Source organism: Podarcis tiliguerta (genome assembly GCF_965153285.1).
Source record: "Podarcis tiliguerta genome assembly, chromosome: 12".
NCBI lineage: Eukaryota > Metazoa > Chordata > Lepidosauria > Squamata > Lacertidae > Podarcis > Podarcis tiliguerta.
In genome coordinates, this window is record NC_139545.1 from 9,234,354 (window position 1) to 9,240,902 (window position 6,549).

The 6,549-nt window shown below is 49.2% G+C and overlaps 1 long non-coding RNA gene across 1 annotated transcript; it reads right to left on the reverse strand.

Moving 5' to 3' along the window:
* Positions 1–757: 757 nt before the first annotated feature.
* LOC310661366 lies at positions 758–5,175 on the reverse strand. The gene is made up of 4 exons (XR_014503914.1): positions 4,850–5,175; positions 3,374–3,520; positions 2,110–2,288; positions 758–1,638 (listed from the first exon to the last, which is right to left on the reverse strand). It is a non-coding gene; the product is annotated as an uncharacterized lncRNA (long non-coding RNA).
* Positions 5,176–6,549: the final 1,374 nt, after the last annotated feature.

Sequence of the window (6,549 nt, forward strand, 5' to 3'; positions counted from 1 at the left end):
CATTCGTTCTTAGACTCCTTATTGGGTGAGCCACGCAGCAAAGCAACACAGTCAGAGCCTCCCTCCTCCCTGGCCGGCAGGGAGGGAGGGAGGGAGAGGAGCTGCTTCCTTTGAAACCCGGGAAATTTAAGGGACATCATCAATAAGGGACAGCAGCAGGAAACAGCACTGGGATAAGGGAGTTTCCCGCCAAATAAGGGACAATTGACAGCTATGACAGTGTAGGGGTGCTACTTGCTGAAGGTACAACTGAAATATGAAGGGGAGAGGGGAACAATGGGGCTTAAAAGGGAGACCCTGCCTTCTTTCAGAAGCATTTCAACTGCAGCCGCCGACCCTTCGGCTTCAGGAACACTGAGATCTTTCAGAAGCAGGGCGTTCAGGCCTAACACACACACACACACACACACACACAGATAGACAGAGTGAGGGATTGTTGCTCACCCTCTCCACTTATCCTGAGGACAACATCTAGGTGCCAGGCTGCAGAACCAGGTCAAAGGTCCAGCAAGTCAGAGAGACAAAGGAGGCTGGACCAAATCAGGCCCTTGAGCCCATCTAGCTCTGCCTGACCACAATGGCTCTCCAGGGTCCCAGACAGGGAGTCTTCCCCTGAGCCCTACCTGGAGATGCCACTGAAGCTGGGGCCTTCCGCACGCCAAGCAGGTTCTGCCATGGAGCTACAAAGGCCCTTCTTCCACCCAAACACGGTCTCTTTGGGAGAGTTATCTGTGGCTTGTTGTGCGAGAGCTCTAAAACTGCTTGGTTCTCTTAATCTTTTCAAAAGCTGCCCGGCAACCTTTGCTTGGTCTGTCTAGCTCAGCCCTGTCTCCTCTCGCTAGACCACCACATTCATCCCAGATGTACAATTTCACCAATTTTGCCGTCAAAGGAACTAGAAAAGGGCACGGAAGAAGTGTTGGCTCCCACTGACTGTCGACTGAGGCCAGACATCAGACACACGGAGAATGGAGAAATTGATCTGGCTAGCAAAGAGAAAGAGAGACTAGAAGAGAAGCAGAGAGCTGCTTGTAAGGAACGTGCAGAAGATGAAGCCGAATGGAGAACAAGATGGTTTCATCAGGGCACCAATCCATACCTTGGGACTCTTGACTGGTTATACTCAGGAGGGTACTTTGACAGAAACTTCTTTGACTGTCCAGATGTCTGCCGAAATCTTGAATGCAGTTGCTCCTTTGCCCAGGTTTGGCAGACTTTACCCCAGTGACTCTGGCACCACCATGACCAGAAACCATCCTTCTTCTAAAGCTAAATTTTAATGAAAATTATCAGTCATCGGTGAAGGAATTGTCACAGTTTTGATTACCAAACTGTCTCCTCTCGCTGGCAGAGCAGTGGCTCTCCAGGGCTTTCAGACTCCAGAGTCTTTCTGCCACAAAGCCACAACCCCTCCCCTTTTCGATTCCTGTTTTAATAGAAAAGGAGGGGGGTCTAAGTGGCAAAGCCAACTGCAGAGGAAGAGCGCATGCCCCTCCACTCTGAGTGGCCTGTGCCGCGTATGTGTGTGTGTCTTGGCAGAAGAGGTTGTTTCTTTCATGTGCCCACAGTCTTCTTCTTGCTGATGCACAGATGAAAAGGCCCCTCCTGGATGAGTTGGTGCTCCCTCAGGTCAAGGTTCTGCACAGCAGGGGCAGAAAAAGGCAGCATTACACAGAGGGGAAGAGCAGGACAAGGCCAGCTGTTATGTACTGAGTTGAATAGGATCCAGATTGCAGCAGTCTGATTGGTCCTAGAACAGGAGGATTCAGAATGCAGCAGTCTGATTGGTCCTAGAACAGGAGGATTCAGAATGCAGCAGTCTGATTGGTCCTAGAACAGGAGGATTCAGAATGCAGCACTCTGATTGGTCCGCAGGAGCCACCCAATCCAACTCCAGGTGGAAGTGAAGTCGCAACCTGATTGGCCTACAGGAGAATCCCAGAATTAGCCAATCATGTGGCACCCATTGTGTAAATAATGTCTATAAAGCAGACATTTGGGGGGAACTTCCATTCCTCACTACTATGAGCTGAATAAAGAGCATGAAATCCACACTCGACTCCCAGTATATTTCAGGGATTGGAGGGCAGGGCAAAGGGGAGGCCCTACCTGGAAATGCCTGGCCAGTGGGTGACCGTTCTTCCACAGAGACCTGGCATCCAGGCACCTTTGGTAGGCAGCCAGCTGCTGGTGGTACTCTGCCTGCCTCACCTCCTCCTTCACTCCTTCAAGGAACTCCTTACACTCCTTGCATGCCAGGCAAAGGCACTGGTGCTCACAAATTGACTCTGAGCAAGGAAAGTGCAGAGAGAGGCACAGAGGCTGCCTGCAAAGTTGGTTTCATTTTATTAGCTTGAAAGCCAACGCAGATCCCAGCACAAACTAGGAACAAGGCTGCACTGAAAAGCAAACAGGTCTGAAAGGCAGATGAGCAGCAGCAGCAGCCCAGATACATAAGGCAAAGGGATCCTTGTTTGCTGATAGGAAAGTGAGCTGCTGAACAACACCTATGCCCTGCAGACACAGCCCCACAGGGCACTAATTCAAGCAGACGGGGTTGTATAAACACAGGACATCATCTCTCCCCCCACCATCACCCTCTTGGGCGCTGGCTTTCCCCAGTAAGGCAGGCTCAATGCAGCTCACAACCCCCCAAAGTTAGGAAGCATATCAACATGGAATCATGGAGAGACACAGCTCTCCTGGGACACAAATATATGGAGAAGGAGGAAGAGTGTCCTGGGTGATATTATTCAGCAGCAGAGGGTAAGTGGCCAGGCGCTGCATCTTGCAGTCCAGGAAATTGGTCAGCCGGTGGTGGTGGTGGCATTCAGAGCCAGCAGACAACAAAATGGATGAGACTTAACTGAGAGTTGAATCGAACGGGAACTGAACTGAACCAAAATGGCTGTGTGACTCTGCTTTTATAGAGTCACACTCATCTGCTGAATAACTGACAGCAGGGACAGGAAGTTACACCCCCACACACACACCCGTCTCTGTCTACTCTGGGAAGTAAAGCATGTTGCAACTGACTGCACTGATGTAACACATCCCACTACAACAACCCTGTGAGGTAGGTTAGACTTAGAGGCAGCAACTGGCTGCCACCTCCATCCTCCCCTGACCAAGGCAGTGGATGCCTCTGAATAATCCCCATTCCTGGGGGGCATTGTCCTTGCGCTCCTGACCTGCTGCTTCTGCCCCCCCCCCCTGAAAACAGGCTGTAAGACTGGCTGGGTCCCTTGGGCCTGATCCTGCTGCAGAGCTCTTTGGGTGCTGTGCTCCGATTTTTGGCCTTTCTCCCTCTGCTCCTGACCTGCCCAGGAAGAAGCAGAGGCCTGGGCCAGCCACAGAGGGGAAGCAGACTTACTGTGGATCTTGAGCAATTCTCGTAGGTTGGGGAAAATGAGGGCCAGCTCCTCCTGTTAAAGGAGTTTCTATTTATACATCCATTGGTAAAACAGGACCACCAGACTATGCAGCGAATGTAGGTGGGAGGCCTCCGTCATAAACAGCTCTGTGCAAAGAGGGCAGAAGGAGAAGAACATCAGGTTGAGGCTGAATCCTTAAGGGTCTGGAAAAGAGGCAGCTAAAGTGGGTTCTTTCAAAAAAGACTTGGGCTCTGCCTTACAAGGAGAGATGGATCCTGCTCTCCTCCTGAACTGGGAGCAAAGTCCAGACTGGCCACTGGTGGGGCGCCAAGGAGCTGCCTTGTCCAGTCAGACCATTGGTCCACCTGGCCCAAAGTGACCTCCACGGCAGGTGCCTCAAGCAGGGGTCTCTCCTTCCCAGGCCTTCCTGGAGATGCTACTGCACTTGGGGTTCATGCAGGCAAGGCAAGAGCTATGGCCACTCGCCAGCCTAGACACCAGGAAGCACCCAATGGCTCTGCTGGTTTTAGGGTGGCGTGACTGGTGTGGCCGCACTGGGTGCCACACTGCAGCGGGTGCCCAAAGAATGCTTTGGAACAGAGCACAAGTGGTGGCAGTGGACGGCGGGGGGGGGGGGTGGGGGTGGGGGTGGAGTTGCACAGGGTGGCACTGGAATTTGAGAGCCCAAAGTCCACCACTGCCATTCTGGGTCTTGTTTGGAGAAAAATTCTCTCCTGGCCATTTTCGAGAACTCCAAAGTTCCAGGCTACCCTTGGGAGGGAGAAGGAAGGAGATTCTGGCTCTTCTGTGGAAGAAGGGAGAAGCAGGGGTCTCAAGTCTGTGCTATAGGTCTCCAGCCCTTGATTTGGGGGCTCTCTTGGGGTTCAGCATTTTAACAGAGGAAGAATGAAGACATGTATTTCCCGTTACATCACTGATAGCTGAACCCTTTCAGTTGGAGTGGGGGGGGGGGTATTTATGTATGCTACTACTGTGGCCTGTGTTTTGTTAGCCCCAAAATGGAAGACAAGAAAGATCCCTACTAAAAGTGATGGACTATGTGCAGCTTGCAGACTTAACATATAGAAAAAGAGAACAAGAAGAACGTATGTTTTAAAAAGATTGGAAAATGTTTACTGAATATATGGGTGAAAATTGTGTACGTTTCAAAACGTTGGCAACATTAAGATAAATTCAACAGTGTAAATCAGTTTTCATGGATGTAACAATGGAATACTGAATGGTTTAGTTTAAGCACAATATGCAGGGATTTATGGTATGTGAAATGAACCATGGAAAGAGAAGGGAAGTCATTGATATTTTAAGGTTGTTTAAATGAATATTCTAAAATGTAAAGCAGAAAAACTTAATAAAAAAATTATACCAAAGGAGGGGGGGAGGGGAGAAAGGTAAAATAACCATTCATGCGGGGGCGTGAATTTTCATAATGTCTCCCCTCTTTCCCATGATTTTACCTTCTGCAAAACCAGCAGCACATTACGCAACAGGTCTGAAAATATCCAGAACAGAAGAAGTGATCTGATCTTCAACCGAGTGGGCTTTCAACTGACCCAGGGATCCTTTCAAGCAACTCACCTGGCCTCCTAGGAAACAAAACATTCTGCAGGATTCCACAGCCGGTTGTGAGGTCAGAGGCTGGCCAAGGACTGGAGCCAATGGGCTCTGGGCTCCAGGAACGCTCTCTCTGCCACGCCCATGTCACCTGGGCAGCTGCCAAGCATCTGGCCCACCCCTGCATTTACCCCCAAGCAGAAGGCTCAGGCAGCTGGAACCCCTTAGAGTTCCCCCCAGTCTTCCCAACTTTGCACCCCTCTGGAGAATCGAAGGAAATAAGGCAGACCATGACTGATCCAGTTTCTGGCACCTCTTTAAAACTCACCTGTTTGCCCAGGTGTGGCTGGATAGTGGGCCACCATTTGGTCACGGTGTAGTCTAGGTTCTAGGGGGGTGAATGTTCTTTTTTAAAAAATGAGACAGGGACTTCATTGTATTATGGAACCACCTTCTCTCTCTGGGTGCTCACCCACATTTGCCACCTCTAGGCATCTTTTTAAAAACATGTTTGGCCTTTCTTGTTGCTTTATTGCATTCTTACATGAAAACTCATTTTTTTAAATCAAGGAACTTGGTATACGATGCAATTCCTCTCTCCAAATGATCTTCACAATAACCCTGTGAGGTAGGCTAGGCTAAAAGCCTGAAACCTGGTCCAAGGTCACCCAGGGAGCTTTATAGCCAAGAGATTTGAACCCTGGACAGCTGGGTCCTAGTCCGGTCTGGACACTGCAGTACATTAACAACATGGATGGCTTTAAAGGAGGATCAGACTGAAGAAGGCAAACAATGACTACTAGCCATGGCTGCAATATTTTGCCTTCACAATCAGAATGAGTAACACTTTGGAACAGGGCTGACCCAAAACATTTTGGCACCTGAGATGAACCATGAATTGGCACCACCCACCCACCCCAATTAGTGGAGATGATGGTATGGAAGAAATTTGGCTTCGTTTGAAAAATGTACAAACCCAGGCTTTTAAACACAACACTGTAGTCTCCACACAATGAAGCCCGCAAAAATAAAGTCATAGTGTTTTGTGCCCTTTGGAACTTGAGTTTACCTGCTTTTAGCATTCCAATTCTGGTACCAAGGAAGTTTGTGCAAGCTCAGTGTTGTCCCCACCCCCGCCTGCCCAACACTCTCAGGTGTCGGGTTCGAATTCCAGCTTCTTTGTAAAGCTCACATGGTCACTTTGAGCCAATTACAACCTCTCAGCCTAACCCACCTCACCAGATTGTTGTGAGGAAAAAATGTGCAAAGGAAGGGATAATGTGCAATACCTTTATCTCCAACAGATAAATGAAATATATTTTTTTTAATTTCTAGAGTTGGAAAAAATATCTGAGCCTAGCATGCAAAATCCTAGCCCTTGCATTGCGTGGTGCCTTGCAGTCTACACACATTAATTAATCCTAAATTTAATTTTACAAAGACCCAGGGAAGGCAGCAAAGTTTGTCATCCTTTGCACACTCACCTGTGAGTAAGCGCAACTGAGCATAGTGTGACTGACTTCTGAGTAAGCCTGCATAGGTTTCTGCTGCAAATCCTATAGACTGACTGACACGAAGCAACCAAGCAGAGCAAGCACAGAAA